An 11,619-nucleotide genomic window follows, 5' to 3' on the forward strand; every position below is an offset into this window, starting at 1 on the left:
CCATATAATCCACCAGAGACTGTTATTTGATCAAAAATAAGTATATTTTCTGGCTTATTTCACTAGATTTAATTCAATCTTTGCCATATATTTTTAAAAAAATTTTAATGTTTATTTATTATTGAGAGAGAGAGAAAACACAAGCAGGGGAGGGGAAGAGAGAAATGAAGACACAGAATCCGAATCAGACTCCAGGCTCTGAGCTGTCAGCCCAGAGCCCAACGTGGGGCTTGAACTCAAGAGCCTTGAGTTTCAGCCTGAGCTGAATTCTGACGCTCAATCTACTGAACCACTTAGCCGCCCCTCGACCTTTGCTTTACATAAATAGAACTTGCCTAACTAAACAGAATTTTTAAACAAGGGTTGTGGCTAAATAACACAACTTAAACAGTGTACAGTTTCTAAGATTTTCTTTTGGAGTTACTAGACCAATCCATTTTTACCTTCTGTACCTAAATGCAACTTTATTACAATCCGAGAAATATAATGCATTTAATATAAGGCCAGGGAGTTATAGAAGCTACTTAAAATAAGAAACCTAAGTTTCACCTAGCTTTTACAGTAACTAAGGCAGGTATTTTATACAGGGAACAACAGCTCAGGAATACATCTCTCAGTAGAGTTGTTAATATCTATTCCTATGGTATACAATAAGATGCATTCATTCTTCATTAGCTCTTTTTGGTAAGGACACAATATTATTTGCTTAGGAAATGAACCAGAAGTCGTTTTTTGATCTTATTATTTTCTGAAATCACCAGGCCAAGTCATATGACTTGGACTCATAATGTAGGAGATCACCTAAGGCCTTGCTCCTCACAGTGTGAACCACAGACCAGCAGCATTAGCATAACCTTTGAGTGTGTTCAAAATGCAAATGTTCCCACCCACCCTAGGCCTACTGAATCAGTATCTTCAATTTGACAAGATCCTCAGGTGATTCATATACAGATTAAATTTGAGAAGCACAGGTCTAGATTAGAGGTTCTTCAAGTGTGATCCTCAACCAGCAGCATCAGCCTCACCTGTGAGTTGGTAAAAAAACGATAATTCATCAATCCAACTCTAGGCCTACTGTACTTTAACAGGTTCTCCAGTTGGTCCTTATGCACATTATAGTTCGAGAAACACTGACCTAGATCATTAAATTCTGATTTTGTTGGAAATATTTTCTATGTACCAAGCCCTCCTGCTACCTGCTTCTTTTTCACACCTACTAGAAAGAGAATTCTTCTAACACAATCCTTTCTATTCTATAATAGAAAGGGGGGGGGCGGGAAAGCTTGTATATTTGGCTGTTCTTGGAAAGGCCTAGAATCCCATCAAACATTTACAACAATTTGAGGGTAGGTTTCCCTATTTGAGTTTGTTATTATGCCAGCATCATTCCTATTATCTCAACAGATACCATGAACGTCTCCTGGCCACATTCACTTATTTTTACTTTCTCACACATGAGCACACACATGCACACAAACACACCATTCAAAAAACGGAGGTACTGATTATGTAGCAAGTAGTCATATTAGTTACATATTTAGTAGTTACTGTCTTCCCCTTAAGAGAAGAAAGAACACCCAATACCAGAACAAATTGGCAAAAGCAGAACTTCACAATCATGCACATTTTTAAAGCCACAAAAAAACAATGTGTTAAAGCCAATGGCCTCCTAAACAGTTCTCCTGTGGCCATCTTTGGTCTCTTGGCAAGAAACTGAGGTAGTCCCATTTTTACCATCAGTCTAGTTCAGTGATCACCTTCTCTATGAAGCCCTCCAGTCCCTCCGGGGCAAAATTAGAAGCCCCTCCTCTGACTTCCCATAGAAATGTTGGTGTGCATTTATCAGAACCCTTGTTGTGTTGTGTTGTTAACTTTGTTTTACTGCCTCAATCGCCAGACTATGAATATATTAAAGGTCTGGAACTTTATCTTTAGTCTCTGAATAACTGATAGCAAGGATGGTCAGGCTCTTCAGTTAGTTCTCCATAAATATCTCTGATGGAACAAATGAGTAAATGAATGAAACTATCATGGCAAAAAGAATATATCCTTTCAAAGCATAAGAGCTCTAACAACAATGGAAACATCAGGCATCTGAAATAATTACAAATCTTGCATTCCTTCTTAGGTTAAGAGTGCTAGAAGCTTGTTTGTTTTGTGCCCATGTAGTCCCTAAACAGTTTAAATGACTTGCCCAGATTTATATAGCATGATATTAAAAAATCAGTCAAATATCTTTTTGGTTTTTCCATTGGCCAACACTGTTACTTCAAAGACCGTGAATGAACCCAATTATGTGCCTTTCACGCTTAAATAATTATGAAAATTATATTGCATTTCACCTGAGCCATCACATTACTTGTTACACATTTTAGAACTGTAAAACATGTTTTTCATTCTGCATCATCACTTGTAAGCCTCAAAGTTCTTACTATTGGAAATAGATTTTCTCCTGTCTGCTTTAGGGTAACATTGAAACACTTCCAGATCTCATTTCACCTTAAAAGTCCTCTTCCTTTTTCAATACCTGTGCTTGACTCCCCTTAATGTTAAAGTTGTGTGCACACACTAGTGAGACAGAAGACAACTTAACACTGCTTGGGAGGATTTCTTTCTTATGCTTTGGTCCCAAACAAGTACATGTGATATTGGATGACCTTCTGCTCCAGACTTCAGCCACTTACACAGTGGCTTCCTTTTCTTAGATGTAGCGAAGAAGAGTTTAGGCCTCAAACCTTTGAAGTGGAGCATCAGTAATTTACCATATGAGTAATTTACCAATCCCAAAGATCTCTGGGGCCAGAAAATCAACATTATTAACAGTACTATGCTCTTACCCCAAAATTACCCTCGTCCACACTTTAGCTTTCCAAATGTATTTTAGTTACAGAAGGCTAGTCAAGTGCCATATTTGAAGAAGTGAAGATAAACAGGGATACAAGAAAAAGACAAAAGTGGTCGCAGTAAAGACAATAATATAAACAAACACCTTATGAATATAACCTATCATACGCTTATTTACTTGGTTTCTTACTGAGAACATTTGTATAATTCTCTTGTACAGGTGACAAAATCAGTTCATGAAACACCATTCCCGGGACTAGAAAAATTTTTCAGGGCAAATATATTCAAAATGTGCTCACTGAGCTAAAAGAAATGCAGACTCTGTGTGTGTGTGTGTGTGTGTTCTGCCAACTAAATATGTGATTTTTAGATACTTCAAGGGAAAATATATTATTTCTGTATGTCTTCCCCACCTACATACTACAAAATGACTACATAGATGTCATGTCAAAGCCATAATAATTTCTTAACTACATGGAGGGAGATATGAAAAGAGCGAATACTGAAAGATGTCTTAAGCCTCAGGGCTGTCAAATACTGATTTATAGTAAATTTCTACCAAAACAAGTCTGAAGTAAACAGGTATTAATTTTGCATTAAAAATATCTTATTCATTCAGATCATGGCAAAGATAATTTGTAAAATGAGAGACCTAGAATATATAATCCTATACATCTTTGATTCCATGGAATGTATTAATGATTATTCAGATTCTTACCCAAAGTGAAACAATGACACTATAATACAGGAGGAAAACAAGTTTCTGTAACATTGTGAATAACCGTGCCATTGTAATATCTGAATTTATTTTGCTTTAAATACAAATATTGACTTATTCTTGTTGTTTGTAAAAACACCATAAGAAGAAAAAAATGGGAAAAAAAACCTTAATGGATAACTAAAGAGCTCTGTGTGCTAAATTCAATTCAGGTTTAATTTTGAACAGAAATCTTTTAATGTGTATTTGGTTAAGGATATGTGATCTGGTCACAAACAATGAATGGCCTGGGATGTAAGACACAGCTGTGAGTTTTAAAACTACAACTTAGAGAATTTTAATGTCTTAAATTTATCACTGTCTATGATTTTACAATAGTCCCATAATATACTTTAATAATAGCACATGCTTTTTATTATTTTGTGAAGTCTCAACCCCACCCTTCAAGGAAATCAGATTTCAGAAGTTCTCAAACAAGTCAAAACCCTCCAACATGAAATTTATAATCAAAGACTCAGCCCAGAAATACATGTAAATTCTGTTCAAGTAAAGTATCTCTCTCTCTCTTAAATGTTCTCACATATCAAATCACTGCATTCATCCCTATGTATTATTTCTGCTATAAAAATATCAGTGTGCTTTTGGAAAGGTTTTTACTCTTACAAAATTATTGAGATGTCTACCTGAAAATCAATGGTAGGTTTGGTGACATAATTACTCTAATTCTCAAAAGCCAGGCATTCATAAATGTGGAGCTATGTCTTTTCCTGGTGGTAAAGTTCAGGATTTGCTAATTGGTACAATCAGAGAGAGCAATAGTTTCAAGGCTGCTGCAGCAGTATGCTTACCTAAATTGATGCACAAGTTAGGTCCATGACGAGAAGCACTCATTTACCCATAAAAACTGAGAAATGATATTGCCCAGTAATCAATTTGCGTAGGCAGTTGTTCATAGATGTGTCTCTGATCCATGCACTAAAAAGCAGAGCCATGTAGTATCTTATTTCTTCACCCTCCAAAGGAAAAGTCAGAAAACAAATCACAGAGAAGGGACTCAGAAAACACAAGAGCTGTATCTTCAGCCCACATAAGCTTATTATATGGTTGTACAGTTATAAGAATTATATCAGTAAAGCACCTAAATAGACATTTCACTTGAAAGTAAGAAAATATAGAGCCCTATAATAAAAATAAAGACTTTGCAAGCCAGTGTTAGTTTCCTGTTTCCAAGTTCATGAAAGAGATATAAATAGCATGTACTTTTTAACATGCACAGTCTATAGCTTTCAAAAATAATATTAGATAGAGTATACAATACATTTATTTAGTTATTGCTTACAGCAAGATAAATATCTGTCATTTTATCTACACTTCTACCCATAACTAGAAACTATGACAACCCCCCTTCACTGTATTTGTATTATTAAAGATTTTGTAAGGCTACCATAGCTATATTTACATATGTACAACTTGAGGTGCATGGGAAAAAGCAAGTAATCAAGAGCTTCAATTTGGTGTCTTAAGAATTGTCCTCTATTCTTATTACCCTGCGATTGTGTTCAGAGCTCGAGAATTTAAAATGGGGGAAAAAAACACCCCATATAGCAATCACCATTTTTCCTGTAATCAAGTCCATACTTCTTTTCATATTCTTTCACTGGATTGCTTTTCTCTGTTTATTGTTGTTGCTAAACAAGGTGAGAGTTTAGACGACATTTTTCAGTGATGATTTCTTTTGCAATAACAAAATCTTAAATGCAGTCTCTCTTTTCCTCCTGCTATATGCTATCAAATTCATCTTTGTATGGAAGGCACAAACTAAAATGAGTAAATTGCCCTTAGTAGGTAGTACTCTTTTCCAGACACTAGGAAGTAAATTGTCAAAGAGTTACATAGGGTTTTAGCCGCATGATTCCCATTGACTTTAATGGGAGTTGCACGGAAAACACCCCATGCAAAGCTTAGAAAAGTAGGGGTTAGTTTTTATGATCTCCACTATATTTTATACCCTGTAGCCCCGAACATTCTCTCTTCACATACCTCTCTGTTCTCTCCTTTCCCTGTCCTACCCCTAAATGGATATAAATCTAAGGTCATTTCATTTAGCTATCTGTGTACATAGCTACTCAACATACTCCACCCCTAACCATATCCAAGTCTCGCAGTTAAACATCTCTTTCTCCAACCCCCAACTCCAAACCACCCAATGTCCAGTTTACATGGATAGCTAGAGAAAAATGTGTTCTTCATGTTTTTAAGGATTATTATAATATTAACAGTATTTTTTAAATTTGTACTGTATTTCAAGTGATATCAAAATTGCCTAAATTAGATTCTTTCCTCCATCTTAAAAAGTGCCTATGTAGTATTACCACTTTCACTATTATTTACATTTAAAGTAGTTTTAGTATTTTCTGAAAGTTCCCTTAAAGCACAAATATATAAGCTACTGGGAAATACACGAGGCATTGTAAGGCAGTTATCATAGCCACTTAAGTAGCAGTTAGCTAAAGTGTTTCATAGCACAACTAGTGAACAACATAATAGATACCATGATGTTAGATACTGGCAGAATGGGTACAAGTTTCTATCATGTCTGGGGAATGAAGGACACTCTTGTCTCTGTGATAGAGACAGCAATACCACAATTGCCTTATGTCACTCTTATATAATACATTGCAACACACACACACACACACACACACACACACACACACACCCTATGGGATTGTTCTAATTCCCTAGCAAGTTTTGATTGTGGAGAGAGCCAAACTAGGCTAGCTTTGAGCTAGATTTTTATGAGTGTTTGGTTCTGTATAGAATGCACAAAAGGCCCAATCTTCCTGCCTACCACTTTTTTCATTACTGTGGCATTAATTACAAAGTAAGATGCCAAGTAATTGGCAAGGGGAACACTACTTGCTTATTTATCGGATACCTTTATCCTATGCCCCTGGCTTCTCTCCTTTACTGCACTTTTATAATAGATTACCAGAGTAGCAATGTAAAGAGTAAAGGGTCTTTCCTTTGCACATTTATAACCCAACTTACCTTGAATTCTTTGTCTTATTTCAAATCACACCAGTAAGAAACGGTTTGAACTTAGCCACATATTAATCAACACACAATATACACACATACGTCTAAAACAAAGCAGAGTATGTTCTGCTAAAAGCAACTGGTTTACTACCAAAAATCTTTCCAGTTCATTCTTACACCTATGGATTCATTATTTCTAGGAAACACTGTGGGAGTGTGCCATAAAATATCAGACAAACAGCGAACATCCTGAAATCTTCTCAACACAGAGTACCTCAAAAACATACAAGAACATACTTTTTCTCAATTTGTTGTCTTATTTGTCCCCAGTTATCATCAATTACTACTGTTCTGTCTCTGTGTTGATCATGACAAAAGATATGTTTTTCATAAAATAACACGTTTGGACATAACGAGAACGTCGGTTCCCATCTTTCCCGTTGCCGCATAGCACGTCTCGTGCTGTACAGGCGCAGTTGGCTGTCCAAGGACCCTGATGCCAAATTGCGGAGGATATTCTTGTCGCAGTGACAAATTGCTTGCTGGTGGGCTGTGCAGAGTGTTGTTCTGGCAGCATCAGAGTTGTCTACGTGTCTGTCACTTGGTTAGGCTGCTTCAATGCTAGGTGATTTCATCCCCACCCCCCCTCCCCTCTCCTTTTCCTTCAATGCGATTTTTCAGACTTACCTTCGCTTCCCAGTGAGTGGGGGCTTAACTTTCACTTGACAATGAGTCTATGGAAAAGCCTCCCAAGCTCTCCGTACAGGTATCTGTAGGGTGAGAGAAGGATTTTTTTCACTGTGCCATACTTGTTTTCCATACAAACCTACAGGCTGCCATTACAGCCACCCACATCCCTGTTGGCAACGCACTTATGCAGTGAGCGCCTTAATGAATCCAGACAAAACTGCACAGCATTCCTGACACACAAGAAAATCATGCATTTTAATGGTATTGCAGGGTAATTTATTTCTTCAGTCTGTAAAATGTTGATGGTCAATGTTATTTGATAACATTTCAGCAAAAAGATTATTTTGCTTTTGATTTGACGCTTATTTTTAAAACGAAAAAGATTTTTTTTAAATTCCTTACATTAAGTATATTTCTTCAGCGAGGATCTGCTTTAAAAACAAAAAAGGGCAGAAATGTAAACGAGTAGACAATATTCAGTAAACAAATTAGCTTGTAAACATACTGCAGGCAATCCCAAGTGTCTGTTGACTACCTATGAAGGTATATAATTTAATGCCTCCAGATAATTTGTGGGTAAAGTCTAACCGGTTGACATTTTGAGATAAATAATAAATAATACTCCTATTTCATTACAGAGTTTATAATTAAGTATAAACGTAAAGGCATTTAAAAAAAACTATAACTACAGGAGATACAGTATTGTAAGATTGTTTTGTATAACTGAAAAGGATAATGTAATGATGTAGGAGGCCTTTTTTATTCTATGGAATGACAGATTTTTTTCCATGAAACATATTCTGCAGCAAGGGGCTATTATTTAAGACTCGAGGATGTATAAAAGAAGCTAATGGATTTTTCACAAAGGATAATATACAATGAAATAATTCTAAAAGGAAACGAAGGAGCTTTTAATCTTGTGTAAGAAAATGTTTGTTTTTGCTCTTCTCATATATAAATGTATTTGTTAGTTTTATTGTTAAAACTGTAGCCTTGAATCAAGTAGATGTAACGTTCTTCTAAATACTTTAATATGGAGATATTTGATAAGATTTTTCTCCAAGAAATAGACATAAATGGAGATCTACTGAAGATCTCACATACATCAATTACAAGTAGTAATAATAAACCTGCAAGGAGGGGAATTTGGAGGAAGACTAAAATACATTTTAAGTTTCAACTCTCAGGACTAATAGAGGTAAAATTTTCAGTTTGAAGTGATATTTAAGTTAGCTTGTTTTTATCATGACTCTTGATAGAAGTTAAGCAGCCCTGTGCACTACATGGGTATTTCCAAACTAAACTTATCAAATTATCTTTCCCAGACACTTTTATGTTTTGTTTTATTCTCCAAAACCTGGCAGCACAAACGTTCTAGCCTTTATCACTTAGAAGCATCCAGTATGAGGCTATTGATCCTAAAATTGCTGGGGTTTTCTAAGAAGGCTGCTTGTTGGATCTGCACTGTTTTCACTGAAGTGGTTAAAGCTTTGTTTGTTTGTTTTGTTCTGAATGGCTCTTAATGGATTAAGCTTTAGGCTTTCACCAAAGCAGTAACTGATTGTAAAAGTAGCAAGGAATAAACTAACCACAGGGTGTATGTGTGTGTGCATGTGTGCATGCGTGTGCTGCCAGAGCACAGTAAATTATGATCTATAAATTCTGAAGCTAGTAAAAATGTATGTTAAACAAAATATTTCTTACTATATATCTTTGATAAGCCTATCCTGTGGAAATTGCTATGAATTACATTAGCCGATACCTACAATGGATTACCTCTATTTAATCAAGTAATTGAATTAAACTATATAATGACCCATAGCTCTTGAGAGCGATATTAATTACAACTGCAAGATCACATCTTACTATGAAATTAACATGCCATTGTGTTTTGATCCTAGAGCAGCTTTTCATAATTTTACCAATAATATTCAAGATGGTGATTCCAAGTTATATAAACCTTTAAAGCTATTACTAGAACTTTAAGTAATATATGCACTTGTCTTCATAATATTATGCTGTGGTTCTGGACTTGTATAATTAGGTTTCAGCTTGAGTGTGATATTAAGTAGAGGATTAATAACTTGATGAGTAAAGAAACACCCATATTTGGAGAAACAGATGGAAATGCATGAACTTATATGACTATTTTATACAGTGCCAGCTCCTCTCTAAGACAAGGACCTTATTCAAGGTCTCATTACCAATGCATGGTGATTCGAAGAGCTAAATACTCAACTCAAAAAATAAAATTACATTGTACAACTCTTTCAACGGGTGTGATAGACAACGCACTACAGATTATGTTCAAGTCACTCCTCCAATTCTTCAGGAATGGCATACACTGCCACTCTTGAGTACCCCCTAGCCATTGCAAATAGAGGGTGATTCCATCTGGCAGAGTATGACTAACTGCTCTTGGATTTGCTGGGGAATATTTTTTTTCCAATGGGCAAATCATGAAAATCTAGAAGAAATGGACTAAAATAAAATGGCTTCTGCTTCAGTTTCAAATAACCCAAGATTCTTTAGTCAAAGTCTACCAAAATGACAGTCCTTTGGCAAATTTTCAACATGGCTGTTCCAGAGAGATGCAACACTGCATCTGGGCTTCTCTGAATGTCATACTTGGAATATTGCATTTTGGAAGTCTACCATGTTAGAAAGAATGAAGTAATACCTTAGATATGGAATTAAAAACCCTCCATTCTACCTCTAGAATCTCTCAGATATGAATATTGTATTTCATACTTGCACATATAAGTGCAAATGAACAGTTTGTTTCACTTCTTACAACATTAGCTCACTTCACTACATCTCATATATAAAAGAACAGCAAAAAGTTCTCTTTCTCATAAATACCACGCACAAAAGATCTGAAATCTTGGAGGAAGTTTCTAATTTCCATCTCCTACTTGTAATAAATGCAATGAATTGAATTGAATTGAATTGCAAAGGGGGGCTATATTAAAGGAAATGCATAAGCTTCAAAATGAGAGTGCATTTATCGTATAGAGAGAACCATCGATTGTGCTATAATGCTGGTGTAGTCTTTGTAATTTTCAAAATCCCATTCAAAGTGCTGATATTCTGGTGACAGAGCTAACTGCCACTGTAACTCCAGAGCCTAGCATTAAGAGAAGGGATTCCAATGAGTGCAATAAAAAAGAAGGCAATTTTTCCCCTTGCATGTAATATTCTAAAATTAAGGTATGGAAAGTATTATAAAACCTCGATGAATACTGTTAGTGAACGACTAATTTGCTAATTGCGTGACACCCAAAAGCCAAATGTACTTAATATTTATATAGGAAAAGATGATGCATTTATAAAAAGCAAGGCTGCTGTGTCATAATCATTTCTTGAGGCATTGTACCAAAATAATAAGGGCAGGGGGTTATAAAGGAAAGGGGACCTCCCCTCCCCTTTCTTTCCTTTTTAAGAGCAGGGATACCTCTATTTGGCCTAATGCACATTTATTTCTAACACCCTGTCAAGAGCAAAACAAACAAGCTGGGTCTACAGAGGCTTTAGGGCCTCCTTTTGGTTGCGCCCATGTTTCTTACCATGTTTCTTACCATTTCTTTTCCAATATTCCTTCATTTCACTTTCTCCATTAGTGTTTTATCTTCCCTACTCACACTGTCATGGTCCACATTCTCCCGGCATTTCTCCTAGTCTTCTCTTGTCATTCCTTTGTCATAGAGAGAAGAGGAGGGGCACTGAGGACTGACATGGCCCGGACACACCCCTAATCTTCTTCCCTGTTTACACCACCACCTGCAAATGAGGAGGAAACTTTCCAGAGTTTGAATGAAAAGCTTTGGCCTCTCCTATAGTCAGGGATGCACGATGCGGAAATAGTAGTTGTTAACCAGGCTGAACCATTAAAAAGATCACACACGACAGGGTGGCTTTGAAAATCTGAGGAATTTTGGCCATACCAGGTTAACTAAATGGGAAGCCAATAAATCAGGTGAACTTTCCTGACCACCCCCCCCAGACATCCAAAAACTCAAGTTTATACAGAACTTTAAAGAGGTGGGTTATGAAGACTTTTTTTTTAATTCCTTAAGGATGAAAGAGTACTTGGCACACTGGCAATACTTCATCTGAGAGCAGAAACATGTTTGCATTTTGAAAATAAAGCAAAAAAAAATCCTGAACTGATTATCAATAAGTTGATTTCAAAAGTGTTCCAATTTCAGATATTACATTAGAAAGATGAAGCACCACTTTAATGTATGCAAAAAATATGATCCCCAGGTTTTCACTGCATTCTTAGAATAGAAAGAAGAACACAATTAAAAGTAGGATATAGAAGGATT

The 11,619-nt window shown here is 36.0% G+C and overlaps 1 long non-coding RNA gene across 1 annotated transcript in view; it reads right to left on the reverse strand.

Moving 5' to 3' along the window:
* The window catches only part of LOC113601537 (uncharacterized), a 133,770-nt gene extending 126,330 nt beyond the window's left edge, over positions 1–7,440 (reverse strand). The window contains exons 1-2 of the long non-coding RNA XR_003422828.2: positions 7,289–7,440; positions 4,411–4,575 (exon numbers count right to left, since the gene is read on the reverse strand). This is a non-coding gene — a long non-coding RNA (uncharacterized LOC113601537). The remainder of the gene's footprint in view (positions 1–4,410; positions 4,576–7,288) is intronic.
* Positions 7,441–11,619: the final 4,179 nt, after the last annotated feature.

The sequence above is a fragment of the Acinonyx jubatus genome, chromosome B3 (genome assembly GCF_027475565.1).
Source record: "Acinonyx jubatus isolate Ajub_Pintada_27869175 chromosome B3, VMU_Ajub_asm_v1.0, whole genome shotgun sequence".
In the NCBI taxonomy this organism is placed as follows: domain Eukaryota; kingdom Metazoa; phylum Chordata; class Mammalia; order Carnivora; family Felidae; genus Acinonyx; species Acinonyx jubatus.